Source organism: Ascaphus truei, chromosome 3 (genome assembly GCF_040206685.1).
Source record: "Ascaphus truei isolate aAscTru1 chromosome 3, aAscTru1.hap1, whole genome shotgun sequence".
NCBI lineage: Eukaryota > Metazoa > Chordata > Amphibia > Anura > Ascaphidae > Ascaphus > Ascaphus truei.
The window spans coordinates 354,702,690-354,717,890 of NC_134485.1; positions in this window are offsets into that span (position 1 = coordinate 354,702,690).

Below are 15,201 nucleotides of genomic sequence, written 5' to 3' on the forward strand. Positions count from 1 at the left end.
GCCCATCCATCTGGAGCTTTGCAGGTTCCAGACAAACTATTCCCTGCTTCTGCAATCACCTGCCTCCTGCTGCCTCCTGTGCAGCTTTGGCCTGATTGGCCTCCTGTGCTATTTAGTTCCTGCCCCGCCCTCAGGAAGTTGGTGGACATAGACTTTGCAATCCAAGTTGCAAGTGACTGTGCTTGTCACAGACTCTCTGTTTGGCCTGCTATGCCTCCTTGTGCCTGGTATCCTGCTTCCAGTCCCCTGCTTCACAAGGCCTTCTTGCTTAGCAGCCCCGGCGCTGATTCCCTTGTTCCTGGCAGACTTCGCCGCCGCGCTGTAGCGGCTACGCTGGTGTTCCCAGTGTTTCCTGTGGCGTGTCTGCACCCCTGGTTCCTGTGGCCTTCCTGTTGGCAGTTCCTGTTCCCAGTGGTCTCCACCACTCTCGGCTGTACCCGGCTAGGGGGTGCCGTTTTGTGCTGAAGCACTGGATTCTGCAGTTTCTGTTCCCAGTGGTCTCCACCACTCTCTGCTGTACCCGGCTAGGGGGTGCCGTTCTGTGCTGTAGCACTGGATTCTGCAGTTCCTGTCCCAGTGGTCTCCACCACTCTCGGCTGTACCCGGCTAGGGGGTGCCGTTCTGTGCTGTAGCACTGGATTTCCAGTTACTGTTCCTATCCCAGAAGAACCTTCACCCAAGATTTCCTGTTGATGACCTCGGCTTGTTTCCTCGACCACCGCTCCTGTGCCGCCTGCCTTGACCCCTGCCTGGATAACGTTAACCCTACTTTCTCCAATCCTGACCTGGCTATGTCTGATTACGGAATCCGCACTCTGGACCTGACTCCGTGGCTTAAGGTCGGTGCTTATACATCCCCACCTCAGCCCCGCAGTCCGGTACCAGTTTGTGGCAAACACGTACGTTACAGCAACTAATTTTGACAGATGTATTATAAATCATTCTTCCTGGTAATACACAGGTTATTAAGAATTTATATTAGTGTTAGGGACCCTTGAGATGTGGTCTGCCGTGTAGTGGCTCAGGGGCTTACAACACTTTGGCCAAAATGTTAAAATAAAAGACCATTTTATTGAATAAATATCTATACATATATATTTAGGCACTGTACCGTGTATAAGTTTCACTGGATGTGCACTGAGCTCTGTCTGTGTTTCATGTTCTGTCTCTGGTTTTAAATATATATTGCCATGCTCAGTAGCACTCCTCTGTGATGCTTATATATATGTTGTGGTTAATTTGAGGGTTCAATATGAGCTTGCAGGTGTCCTGTATAGTCTACTAAAGATCCCAAGTTCCTGGAACAGATTTGGGAGTGATATAAGTTTCTGTAACAGTGTCATGAGTGCGTCATCCGCAAACAGAGCTACTTTGTATTGTTTGCCCTGCACTGGGGTACCCTCTATATTGGGGTTGTTTATAATATGACTAGTCATTGGTTTGAAGGAGAGGGAAAACAGCATAGGGGATAGTGGACATCCTTGTCTGGTGCCTCCTCTAATTGAAACAACCTCAGAGGCTATTCCTGAGCATAATAACCTGGCTGAAAGGGACGTATAAAGAGCCCAAACCATTTTTTTTTTAAGCGTAGCTTCCATATATTCCAAGTCCAGTCAAATGCTTTCTCTGCGCCTAAAGATAGTACCAGGGACTGGATATTTGTTTGTTTGGTGTGAGCCACTAGGTCGATCGTTCTCCTCATATTGTCGATCACCTGTCTTCCTGGAACAAAACCCACTTGGTCCAGGTGTGCAAGGCAATACTCTAAAAAGACGGTTGGCAAGAATGTTTGAGAAGATTTTCAAGTCAACGTTTATCAACGATATCGGCCTGAAGCTCGCGCAACATGTGCGGTCTTTCCCTGCCTTAGGGATGAGACAATCATGAGCTTGTAATATAGTATTCAGGAAATCTGCACCGTCTAGTATGGAGTTAAAAAGTTTTTGTAGAAGGGGAATAAGAAGGCGGGCCTAGTTTTTGAAATATAAATTTGAAAACCCATCTTGACCTGGGAATTTGTTTGGCTTCAGGGAACTAATCACCTCAATCTCAGGGATCTTTATCAGCCGAGTCTCCAGGATCTAAATGGTGTCACCTCCATGGGGGCATGAATAGACCACGTGATATTTTTTATGTGTGTTGAGTGCACTTGTGTGATTAGGGAGGTCAAGATTAAAATATAGTCTAATCTGGTGTAAACGTTATGAGGGGCTGAGTAAAATGTGTAGTCTTTACACTTGGGATTCAGCTCCTGCCACACACCGACAAGGCCAAATACTCTGAGATATTCTATTAGTTTCAGGTGGTCGTCCGGGCTTTGGGACAACTGGCTCTGTGACATTGGGGTTGAACTGTCTAAATTTGGGACATTCAGAGTTGGGGCGTAAACATTAGCAATTGTCATCTCCACCCCATGCAAGGTACCCGACACAATCAGGTATCTCCCTTCAACATCAGATACCACTCTGATCGGGGTGAACAAGGACCTTTATGAAGCAGGATCGCTACTTCCCTTTTTTTTACTGGTGCCGAGGCTAAAAATATAGACGAAAAGTGTTTGTCGTAGATTTGTAGGGGGTCTGACTTTTTTAAGTGTGTCTACTGCACTAATATTATGTCTCCTGTAGCTTTTTTATCATCTGTAAACGCAATCCGCCTTTTTTGGGGCTATTGAGGCCTTTAGCGTTATTAGAAATTACCTTAATAGACATCGGGGTGGGTTATTATCTTTGTTATTTTTGTTTGTATGATTGGTCATAATTTCGTGAAGCTCGATCGGAATTGGGTTGCAACCTCAGGGGACAAGAAGGGGGAGGGGTGTGGAAAGAAAAAAACAAGACAAACCAAAAGGTCCAGGAATTACACATATTCTGACCCATGAGCCCTTACCGTAGGGTGTGAGGGAGGGGGTGTAGGGCTATAGAAACTGGGAGGACAACACGGACCCGGATCGCCAATCTTCTCTACCGCCATGCCAGACAGCTATAGGGGGTGATGGACACATCCGGAGAGGGGAAGGGGGGGGGGGAACAAACGTCTGGCCAAACATGACCTGTTTTTAGGGTCCTTCATAGTGCAAACTTCCTATATTCACATAGGAATTCAAATATTCACAGTTGAGCCTAAGTGTGCTTTTTCAAAACATTTTTATAACCAACAGTGCAACACTGGGGGATAACTTTTATTTATTTTATTTTTTCAAATATAAGTACGGTCAAACTGAATGGGACTGCAGGGACCTCTGCTGTGTTAATCTGATGGGCCATTAAGAATCTCACAGAAATATTGAGGCAATGTTGCAGCATTTACTGTGAGACTGCACAGAATATCCCAAGCAAGGATTCTAATACTCGTGGCTGCATCTGTAACTGTATATAACTATAGATATAACAACAACTCAACCGTATAGTAACTATAAAGTCGCTAGACATTAACATTATTTTCTGTGTACATATTTCATTTGAAAGTCTATCCCAGAGTGTCGGGACTCAATTATCTTCTTGATCTGTGGTTTATTTTGCACTTCTGTACTTCTGTACCCCGAGCTTTGAGTGGGGACATAGGCTCGCCAGACAGACTGACAAAAGGGGACCCTTGGTTTATACCCCAGAGGGGAGATTTGTTATGATATCAATTTGTATAAATTTATTTCAAAATCTCTCCCTCCCCTCTTTTCATCTTGGGTAACAGTTCACTGGTAACAAAATATCAAAATAAGTTGTCATCAGTCATATCAGAGTGCCTAATGCCCTAATTGGGCTTTTGGGACACATTTAACTTAAACCCATAAATGTAGGATGATCAACCGACTGCCTCTGAAACGGGAGCTGTGTCAGGTGAGTGTTTGTCAGTGTGTCACTTGTCTTGACTTTCTGACATTCTGGTGCTGGAATTTGCTGAGGTCTAGGAGTTTAGTGGGTTTGTCAAGATCTCTCAAAGCGTATGAGTGGCAATCTCGGTTGTATTGTTTTTTTTTTTATATGTATTGGGGTCTTTTGTATATACATTGGGGCTTTTTAATATGCATTGGGCCTTTTTTATATGTATTGGGGCTTTTTTTATATGCATTGGGATTTTTTTTTAGATGCACGGGGGTCTTTTCTTATATGCATTTGTTTTTTTATATGTATGGGGGGTTGTATGTATGGGGGGGTTATATGTATTGGGGAGGTGGCGGGGTTGTATGTATTTGGGGGGGTTTGCATATAGTTGGGGGGGCTGTATATATTTGGGGGGATGGGTTTTTTTTGTTTGTATTTGGGGGTGGGAAGTTTTTTGTATTGGGGTGGGGTCTTTTAGTATATATTTTGTGTGGGGAATTGTGTAAGGGGGGAAGAATGAGTGAGGAGAGGGATTGAGTGAGAGTGGGGTAATTGATGGAGGGGGTGAGAGGAGAGAGGGGCGAGTGAGGAAAAGAGGGAGTAAGAGTGAGACGCAGGGGAAAGAAATACATGTGAGGCAGGGGGGATTGAGAGAGAGTGTGGTAATTGAGGGGGCGTGAGAGGTGAGACGGAGGAGAGAGAAAGAAATACATGGGAAGATGGAGGGAAATAGAGGGGGCTCGCGAGGTGTGAAATGGGGCTTGCAACACTGTTGATGGGAGGGGGGCTGATCAGAATTGTATCCTGGGCCCCAGGAAATCTGTCGGTGGCCCTGGCCTTGTGTACTAAAACACACACAAGCAGTATGCGCAGCACGCAAAGTATGCGCAGTACCCAACGTATGCGCAGCATGGAAAGTACGCAGACATCGGCCTGGAATGCAAATGCATTTCATTGAAGAACATGGGGTTTACAGTGGCGGCCGTCTTTAGTCTCATGCGGCTTTCTCCACGGGTATTTTTAAACCGCGTGCAGACGCGGGCTTTTATGTTTATTTTCGGCGCCGCAGGCGCTTCCATTGTTCAGCGCCATTAGCGCTGAATGGAGAAACGGCCGGCACGCGGCCGCGAGATGCAGCTGGCGCGCGGCCAAGTTCGGCGGCTGGAAAAAAAAAGCCCCGAACAATTGCGGTTAAGCTTTAGAATAAGCTTAGCCGCAACAGTAGCACAAGATCATAATGTTTCCACTGGACACTGAGAGGCCATCACCGGTATTGCAAAAAATAATTGCACCAGCAAGCAGGGTTCAATCATGTTTTTTCCCACATCATAGCGCATTTTTATTTGCAATAACATTGGCAACATTTGTACTTCTTTGTAAAGTTTGGGATAGTGTGCTCTGTATAATCATTCATGACCTAGTAATATTGTACATTGTGATCGAGTTGTTTATTTTCAAACCTGATCGCTGGATAAAATCAGTTCACAGTGTATTTTATAAAGATTTAGCATAGTCCGGCGTTAACGGATTTCTTTATATTAGGAAACAAATCTTCTGTTAAAGAACTTTCTGATCATTATAATGCTAATTATGGCAATCACAGTCATGCCTTAGTGAAAAGACACATTTTTCTTTAAAAAAAAAAAATCACAAGTGCTTTTAGACCAATAAAACAAGCCTGACCAGCAATTTTCTTACTTATGATTTAACATTTGCATAATTAAAGCAAGTATTTAATTTGTATGTTTATTTCATATTTTTGTGCTCGAATTAAAATGCAGTCTGATTTTGGAGTCATCTGTATTCTGTCACAAGTTTGTAAAGCGGCTACTCCACAGAGAGATATCTTGGAGCAGTATGGTATGAAAGAGATTAATTATGTGGTCATTGGAGATACTGAACAGTTACATTGTGTACCTAACAGTTATAATATTAATTATGTTTAATTCTTGCATGTTAGGAGGTTTTCTTCTATTTCTTTTAAGGGAAAAATCTGTTCTGTAAGGCAGGGGTGCTCAACTCCAGTCCTCAAGACCCCCCAACAGGTCAGCTTTCCGGGATATCCCAGCCTCAGCACAGGTGCCTCAATCAGTGGCTCAGTCTTTGGTTCAGTCTTTGGTTGAGCCACTGATTGAGCCACCTATGCTAAAGATGGGATATCAGGAAAACCTGACCTGTTTGGGGGTCTTGTGGAGAGGAGTTTAGCACCCCTGCTGTTAGAAACAGTTCTAATAATGTTACTAGGACCTTTAGCACAAAATGCTAAGCAATGAAAGATATACTTCTAATTAACCATTGCATTATTTCGTTATTCGACATATTGCCTTTACGTTGACTTTTTTGCATACTGATCCCACTGAAAGCTTTCATTAGTCCGGAGAGTTATTAATGTAAATAATTCTTATTGGCAAAAAGTACTTGGCATTTTTAATTTATTAAAACTGCTGATTTCCTGTAACGCCTGTATGCCCGCAGACCTGGGCAGTCCCCAGTACTGAGGTGGGAAGGGTTTTACCACGCACCCACAGCAATGAGAGCGTGCCCGGAGTGTGGTATGGCATTGCCGGGCCTGTAGAAAAATGGTTAGTTATACTTGCAACGTCTTTGGGATTCAGAGTAAGGATAGTGATGTCCGTGTGCCAGAGTCCAGGGATATAGAGAGCAGGATCGTAATGTTCGTAAGCCAGAGTCCAGTTCGTAAGCCAGAGTGCTGTCAGAAGTCAGCAAGGTCGTGTCCGTAAGCAGGGTTCAAGGGCAGAAGATAGCAGGGTAATCCAGTACAAGCAGAGGTCAAGCCAGGGATATCCAGTGGTAAGCAGGCGCAGGAACAGAAGCTGGAAAACACAGGAGAGCCAAACATAGGACTGCACACACAGAGGTTACAAAGAACTATGCAGAGCAATGAGAGAAAGGACAGACAGGGGTTATAAAGGAGGGAACACCAATGGGAGAGAGAGGAGGAGCAGAGGGTGAAGTGAGAGGCAGCAGGGATAAGTGAGAAGGAGAGGAGGAGGAGACAGGTGAGCCAGAGAGGGAGATAGCCTGTACAGCATGAGAGGAGGAGCCAGGGGTCTGGGAAAGCCTACAAGAGGAGCATGTGTGCGCGCCCTCTGTAAGATTAGAGTGCGCATGCACAGGCTGCATCACGAGGCGTGCGGAGCGCCGCACCGCGGGGGCACCCGCCGAGGGCGGTGGGAGAACAGGAGGAGAGTCTGTAGGAGGTAAGGGGACCGGAGTGGGAGCAGAGGGAGGCCATGAGCGGGGAGCACTACCAAGGGGAACGGGAGACTGAGAAGACGGCGTGTCCTGCGGGGAGCGCGCGCAGGCGCCGGGAGAGCATCAGGGGCTGCCGCAGAGGGACAGATGCGGGAGGAGGACGGGAGAATAGAACGGGAAGGTAAGGAAGGGACATGAGAGGCAGGAGGGAGCAGAGCGCCAGGGACACATGGAGGGGAAGGAATCCCCTGAACCGTCACAGTATCCCCCCCTTGAGGATCGATCTCCGGGCGATCCAGCCCTGGCTTCTGGGGAAATTTCAAGTGGAACTGCCGGAGGAGTTTGGGAGCATGGATGTGACGTGCTGGAACCCATGAACGCTCTTCTGGGCCATACCCCTTCCAGTGGACGAGGAATTGGAGTTTGTTTTTTGACCAACGAGAGTCGATTAAAGAGTGAATTTCGTACTCCTGTTGTCCTAGGGTAGTCACTGGGTTGGGTTTTTGGGAAGGATCTGGGAAGTACGAGCTCTGGATTAAAGGTTTGAGTAGGGATACATGGAATACGGAAGGGATTCTCATGGTGGGAGGCAGTGCTAGACGGTAGGCGACCGGATTGATCTTTTCTATTATCTTGAAAGGGCCCAGAAATCTTGGGGCCAACTTTGGAGATGGAGTCTTGAGTCTAATATTCTTTGAGGACAACCACACTCTGTCACCGGGTTTGAATGAAGGACCTGGTTGGCTACGTCGATCTGCTTTAGTTTTTTGTCTAGAAACGGCAGTCTGTAGAGACTTAAGGATCTTCCTCCAAGAATTCTGAAGAGTCGTAACATGGGAGTCCGCTGTGGGAATGCCAGAAGGAGGGGAGGAGAGGGGAAGACTGCTCGGGTGAAAACCAAAATTGATGAAAAAAGGAGACTCTCTTCTTAAGAGAGTTGATAGCAAGTTCAGCCCACGGTAACAGATCCACCCAGTTGTCTTGTGACTCAGAGACAAAACATCTGAGATACTGCTCTAAGGTTTGATTCATCCTTTCAGTCTGACCATTGGTCTGAGGGTGGTATCCGGAAAAAAAGAATAGACTTTCCGAGTCTCTGGGAGAACGCACGCCAGAACTTAGAGATGAATTGAGAACCTCTGTCAGAGACAATTGAAATGGGAACGCCATGTAATCTGAAAATTTCCTTGGAAAAAATATCGGCCAAAGTAGCAGAATTAGGAAGACCCTTGAGGGGAATAAAGTGTGAATGTTTACAAAATCTGTCTACCACGACAAGAATGGTATTCATTCCTTTGGAATTGGGAAGTTCGACAATGAAATCCATAGAGATGTGTTTCCAAGGTTGCTCCGGGATGGGAAGAGGCATGAGAAGGCCTGAAGGTTTGTGATGGGCAGCTTTACTCTGGGCACATACCGGACAAGCACTAGTGAAATCAAAAATGTCTTTGTTCATCTTAGGCCACCAAGCCTGGATGACCGGCCGATCTTGAAGAATGTCCCCAAAGTAAAATCTTGTGGCGAAGCCATGAAGCTGCGTATAAGCGTCCCTCTGGTACCCTGAACCTGCTGGGAGTGTGAACCTGGGCTTTGTTGATTTCATCAAACACATCAAAATTATTGGCAGAGATTATGCATTTGGCAGGAAGGATTGGTTCCGTGGATTCATTAGATTCGTTCTCCGTGGCAAACTGGCGAGGGAGAGCGTCCGTTTTGATATTTTTGGTCCCAGTAATATACGAAATGGTATAGTTAAAGCGGGGAAAAAAAAGAGACCAGCGGGCCTGACGGGATCCCAACCGTCGAGCCCCCTCGATATACAGCAAATTTTTGTGGACGGTGAGGATGGCAATAGGTTCAATTGTGCCTTCTAAAAGATGCCTCCACTCCTGAAGAGCCAATTTAATGGCCAAAAGCTCACGATTCCCAACATCATAAAAAAAATTCTCTCGGCAGACGAGAATTTCCGAGAAAAAAACCACAGGGATGGAGTTTTTCTTGGGGAGAGGGTCTCTGGGAGAGAACTGCACCGGCTTCCACATCCAAAGCGTCAACTTCCAATGTGAAGGGAAGGGAGGTGTCCGGGTGTCGTAGGATGGGTGCAGAGACGAAGGCTCTTTTAAGAAACTCGAATGCATCAATGTCTTCAGGAGACCAAGATGTGGGGTCGGCACCTTTTTTGGTCAAGGCAGTGATGGGGAGAGCGATGGAAGAAAAATTACGGATGAATTTCCTGTAATAATTGGCAAGCCGAGAAAACGCTGCACGGCCTTGAGAGAATTTGGCAGCGGCCAGTCGAGAAAAGACTTCAATTTCTCTGGGTCCATAGAAAAACCTTGGTTAGAGATAATATAGCCTAGGAAGGCAGTAGACGTCTGGTGGAACAAACATTTCTCCATCTTGGCGTATAGGCGGTTAGTACGAAGCCTAGACAGCACCAGTTTGGTATGGTGAGTGTGTTCATCTAAATTTTTAGAAAAAATGAGAATGTCATCCAAGTATACAATAACAAATGTTCCCAATACATCCCGGAAGATGTCGTTCATGAACTCTTGAAAGATGGCGGGAGCATTGCATAAACCTAAGGGCATTACTAGGTACTCATAATGTCCAGATCGCGTATTAAATGCGGTTTTCCATTCGTCCCCCTCCCTTATGCGAATGAGGTGATAGGCCACTCGAAATCGAGCTTGGAGAAGATAGAGGCTCCTTGGAGACGATCGAAAAGTTCAGAGATTAAGGGAAGGGAGTACCGATTCTTTACCGTGATTTTGTTGAGTCTACGAAAGTCGCTACAAGGTCTTAGCGATCCTTCCTTCTTCTTCACGAAGAAGAAGCCTGCCCCAGCGGGGGAGGTAGAGTTGCAGATGAATCCTTTCTCCAAGTTTTCTTAGATGTAAGACGTCATGGCTTCGGTTTCCAGAACGGACAAAGGGTAAGATTTCGACTTCGGGAGGATGGTTCCTGGAATTAAATCGATAGGACAATCGTATGGATGATGGGGAGGCAGAACTTCTGCCTGTACTTTGTTGAACACATCCAGGAACTCATGATACACGGTCGGGAGAATCGAGAGATTGGAAGGAACGGAATCCAGGCCGGCAAGAACCGCAACAGGAGGAGCCGTGGAGACAGACTCAGCGGAGGAAGGCCACTGGATAGGAACGGTGCCGGTCCAATCAATGCGCGGATTGTGGAGTTGAAGCCAAGGCAATCCTAAAAGAAGTTGAACGGTAGGAGAATGGAAGATATCAAAAACGATTACCTCTTTATGACCATCGGCCAAGGTCAAAGTGAGAGGAATGGTCTCCCAGATGATGAATGCTGGCTGGAGCGGGCCAATAGGTGTTTTTCTCTTGACCATAGGAATTTGGTTCTCAGAGGCAAAGGTTTGATCCAGGAAGTTACCGCCAGATCCAGAGTCAATGAAAGCCTTCACTTCCAGTAGGAGGTCAGGGCCCTCCAGCGTAGCAGGAAGCATAAACTTCTTCGGGAGATCCTCAGGGAGAGAGGGGCAAGAAGAGGCAGTACCCAGTAGAAGCCCCTCTACCTTTACTGGGTGTTCCCGTTTCCCGGCTTCAAGGAACAGTTCTGGAGGCGATGTTCCGAAGAATCACAGTAGAAACAGAGTCCCTTCTGACGGCGTCACATTCTCTCCGCGGCCCGAAGTTGTTGGCTACCGATTTGCATCGGCTCCGGAGTGTCCAACGCCAGGAGAGGCGAAGAGGACGACCTGTGAGAGACAACAGGGGAAGGAAGAGAACGAGAACAGTGTCTCTCGTGCCGTCGCTCCTGGGTACGCTGGTCCATACGTACACTGAGCGTAATCAACTCCTCCAGGGAGGAAGGCCGGGCATGAGTAGCAAGATCATCCTTCAAGGTGTCAGAGAGACCGTGCCAGAATGCGGCGGCGAGTGCCTCATCATTCCATTGAGTCTCCGCGGCGAGGGTACCGAACTCGATCACGTACTTGGCAGCAGATCTTCGAGCCTGTGAAATATGAAAGAGAGAGAATGCGGCCGTCTGCCAACGTGCGGGAGTGTCAAACACTTGCTGGAATTCACCGCTTAAATTTAGGGTAATCTTGGGTTAATTCAGTCTTATGTTCCCAGAGGGGAGAAGCCAAAGCGAGGGCGTCACCGGTGAGCAAGGCGTAGATGTAAGCCACCGGCCGGTGGCAAACTGAGAGGGAGACATTCCGAATTGCACCTCGCATTGGTTTAGGAATCAGCGGCAAGTGAGGGGGTCCCCATCATAGCGGTTAGGCAGTGGAATATGGGGTCCAGCATTCACATAAGTCATAGCAACAGGGGGTGACGGAGCCACTGGAGTTTCCTGAAGGGAGAGGTTAGCAAGTTGCTGGGAAACAGTGGTCAGCTGATTGCTCACAAATTGTAAGTGCTCCAAGGAAACACCTGTACCCACCTCAGGGGGGGTCTGCATTTGTTGGGCTCTGCATAATGTAACACCTGTATTCCCACAGACCTGGCCAGTCCCCAGAACTGAGGTGGTAAGGGTTTTACCATGCACCCACAGCAGTGAGGGCATGCCCGGAGTGTGGTATGGTGTTCCCAGGCCTGTAGAAAGATGGTTAGTTATACTTGCAACGCCTTTGGGATTCAGAGTAAGGAGAGTGATGGCCGTGTGCCAGAGTCCAGGGATATAGAGAGCAGGATCGTAATGTTCGTAAGCCAGAGTCCAGGGATAACAGAAGTCAGCAAGGTCGTGTCCGTAAGCAGGGTTCAAGGGCAGTAGAGAGCAGGGTAATCCAGTACAAGCAGAGGTCAAGCCAGGGAAATCTAGGGGTAAGCAGGAGCAGGAACAGAAGCTGGAAAGCACAGGAGAGCCAATCATAGGACTGCACACACAGAGGTTACAAAGAACTATGCAGAGCAATGAGAGAAAGGACAAACAGGGGTTATAAAGGAGGAAACACAATAGGAGAGAGAGGAGGAGCAGAGGGTGAAGTGAGAGGCAGCAGGGATAGGTGAGAAGGAGAGGAGGAGGAGACAGGTGAGCCAGAGAGGGAGATACCAATGCAGTGTGTGTGTGCAGCGCACAGCAGAAGAATGAAGGAGAGCAGGTTTGGCAAAAATAAACTCTTTAATGGAAAGCCATAAAATAGAGGGTTGCAACCCTTCTACGCGTTTCGTGCAGGTTGTGCACTTTATCTCAGAGAGGGAGCTAGCCTGTACAGCATGAGAGGAGGAGCCAGGGGTCTGGGAAAGCCTACAAGAGGAGAATGTGCGCGCTCCCTCTGTAAGATTAGAGTGCGCGCGCACAGGCTGTGTCACGATGTGCGCGGAGCGCTGGGGGGGCACCCGCCGAGGGCGGTGGGAGAACAGGAGGAGAGTCTGTAGGAGGTAAGGGGACCGGAGCGGGAGCAGAGGGAGACCGTGAGCGGGGAGCACTACCAAGGGGAACGGGAGACTGAGAAGAGGCGCGTGTCCTGCGGGGAGCGCACGCAGGCGCCGGGAGAGCATCAGGGGCTGCTGCAGAGGGACGGATGCGAGGGGGGTCAGGAGAATAGAACGGGGAGGTAAGGAAGGGACATGAGAGGCAGGAGGGAGCGGAGTGCCAGGAACACATGGAGGGGAAGGAATCCCCTGAACCGTCATATTTCCCCAGTTTTAATAATGCTGCTGAACTCTTTGCTAACCAAAGTTTGTTGCCCCTCTGAATGGCAATTATAAGTTATAAAATGGTTCCATATACAGTACAATTATATTTATTATTCAACTTTTCCCCATTAGGCTGTAGGGCCAAAATGTACAATATTAATAAACAATTTCTTAAATTAAGATTAGCGCTAAACTATAAAGCTTGTTTCTAAATGGGATTGGGCAACACTTTTAAGGATTAAATACAAAGCTAATAACTGTACGAAACTACCCTGTAGTATTATCATTAGCAAATAATGGGTTCCAGTACAAAATAATAATTATGAAGAACAATTAGTCAAATGTTCATGTAGACGATTGTGAGATAATTATTCTATTTGTAATATTAGCAGAAAGATCAACGCATGGCTCATGCCAACAGTAACTTTGTTGTTAGTATTGCTTTCTTAAGCAAAAATGTGGTCTGTAGTTTGAACACAGATGGCCTCAAGCTGTAAGCCAAATGTGCCATTTTCAGCTTATACTGTACATATAATGTTTTCTTTGGTCTTTTCCATTTCTCTTAAGTTCTTAATCTTTGTTTCTTCTTACGTACCTTGTGCAGGATGTAATTTGCAAAGTGTCAAGACTGTCATGGGCTGTATGCTAAAATGATGCAATTAATTTAATTTCCACATACTACCTAACTATAAAAATATAACACATTCATAAGGCAAGGATTGTTGGGGTCAGAAGCAGGGCTCAGTGGCAGGCAGCAAACAGGATTTTCGGGGTCACAAGCAGGGTTCGGTGGCAGGCAGCAAGCAGGATCGTCAGGTTCACAGGTAGGAAGGCAGGAGCAGGGCAGGGGAGCAGGAACTGAGACTAGGGAGCAGGGACTGAGACCAGGGATCAGGGAACAAATGGGGACAAGCCAGATCATAGGCAAGGGCCTTTAATAAGTGCCACACTCAATACAGAACAGGAACAGAAGCAGAAACATGGGCATGGAAGTCTGGACACAAAACAAAGGCAAGGGAGGAACAGGAAACAGGAAACTATAAGGACAGAGGACTGTAGCAACAAGAGGAGACAGTCAGAGGAACCCCAGAGCATACAGAAAACAGCTGCACACCCGGTGGACAGAGAAAGGAACTGGGAGAGAGGAAGATTTAGGAAAATATGTCAGGGCTATTTTTTGATAGTTGATTACGTTTGCGGGTTCAAGGCACAATTGGAGCTATTACAAATAATGCACCAGATGTAGTAAAGAAAAAGCAACACTTCAGGCTTACATTAACAGTTACTGTGGGCTGTCTCACTGCAAGGAAACAAAGGTACTGTACAAAAACGTTTATCGTTTTTTAAGAAAGTGCAATTTTCAAAAACATCCAATTAAATGGAAGAGAAAATTCTTGTGAACAATGTAGAGCTTGATTGTTCCCATGCATACCATTTTTGTTCATTTCCTTTTACTATTCATGTCATTTTTTTGTCATTTCTTTACACTTTTTCATTTCATCATGTGAAATTTTTAATTTTTGAACAGGATATATATACTTATATGTTAGACTAATATCCAATTATTTGGAGAAAATATATGTACATTATTTCTGTCATTTGTATGAATGATAATGTAATCCAGCAGAAAGTTGACTGAACAAGTCCTTATGTTGATGAAGAACACTAACTGCTTCCCTATGTGGAATGTGAAGCATTTTCCTGCAGCTGATGAGTGATGTATTTCTTACTTTTCTGGGTAAGGCAGCATTGCCTCATCATACTGTTCCTGGCACTCCATCCTATTATCTGGGATTTCTTGATATTCACAAGCTTCTATTTCTATCATGCATTTTCTGTTTGCTGTTGTGGATTCGGGGTACAGGTTATTATGATTCACAAATCTGTCCCTCATCTTGACATAAAAAGGTAGTGGGGAATACTGAATGTGGGGCATTATACCAGTCAAACTGAGGTTAGTTGTGGTATCTCTTTGGTCAAATGAATAAGCTGTGTACTTGTTCCTTTCTTTATCAGCAAAATCCAGAGTTCATGTAGTAGTCCTGTATTATATTCTGACATATTGATGTAAATCAACAAATACATAAGCCTTTTAAAGCAGTGTTACAATACCTCTTGGGGTTTTTATTTAAAAAAATAATAATTCTAGGTGGGAAACTGGGGGACTCCAGAGCGGAACTGCATTAATTTCAGCTCTGGGGACCCCCATGCTTTCCGAGATAATTGGCTCAAAGCTGCTGGGCACAGAAAATGTCTGTTTAAAGGCCCCGCTTCCTGCTGGCCAATAGGAAAACGTAGTGTTATCCCTTTTGAGTACCTATCGGCCCACGTGACAGGGGACCTTTAAACAGATAAGATAACGGCAGCTCCTTTAGAGGTAGGTATCCGGGGAGCTGAGCTGAAATGACTATGGTTTAGCTCCGGAGACCTCCTATTTCCCACCTAAGGGAGCAATAAACATTTTTTTTAAAAGATAAAGCTCCTTTAAGTTTATGTATTTGTAACAACTATATTTATCAATTCAACTCTAAAATGTATAATAT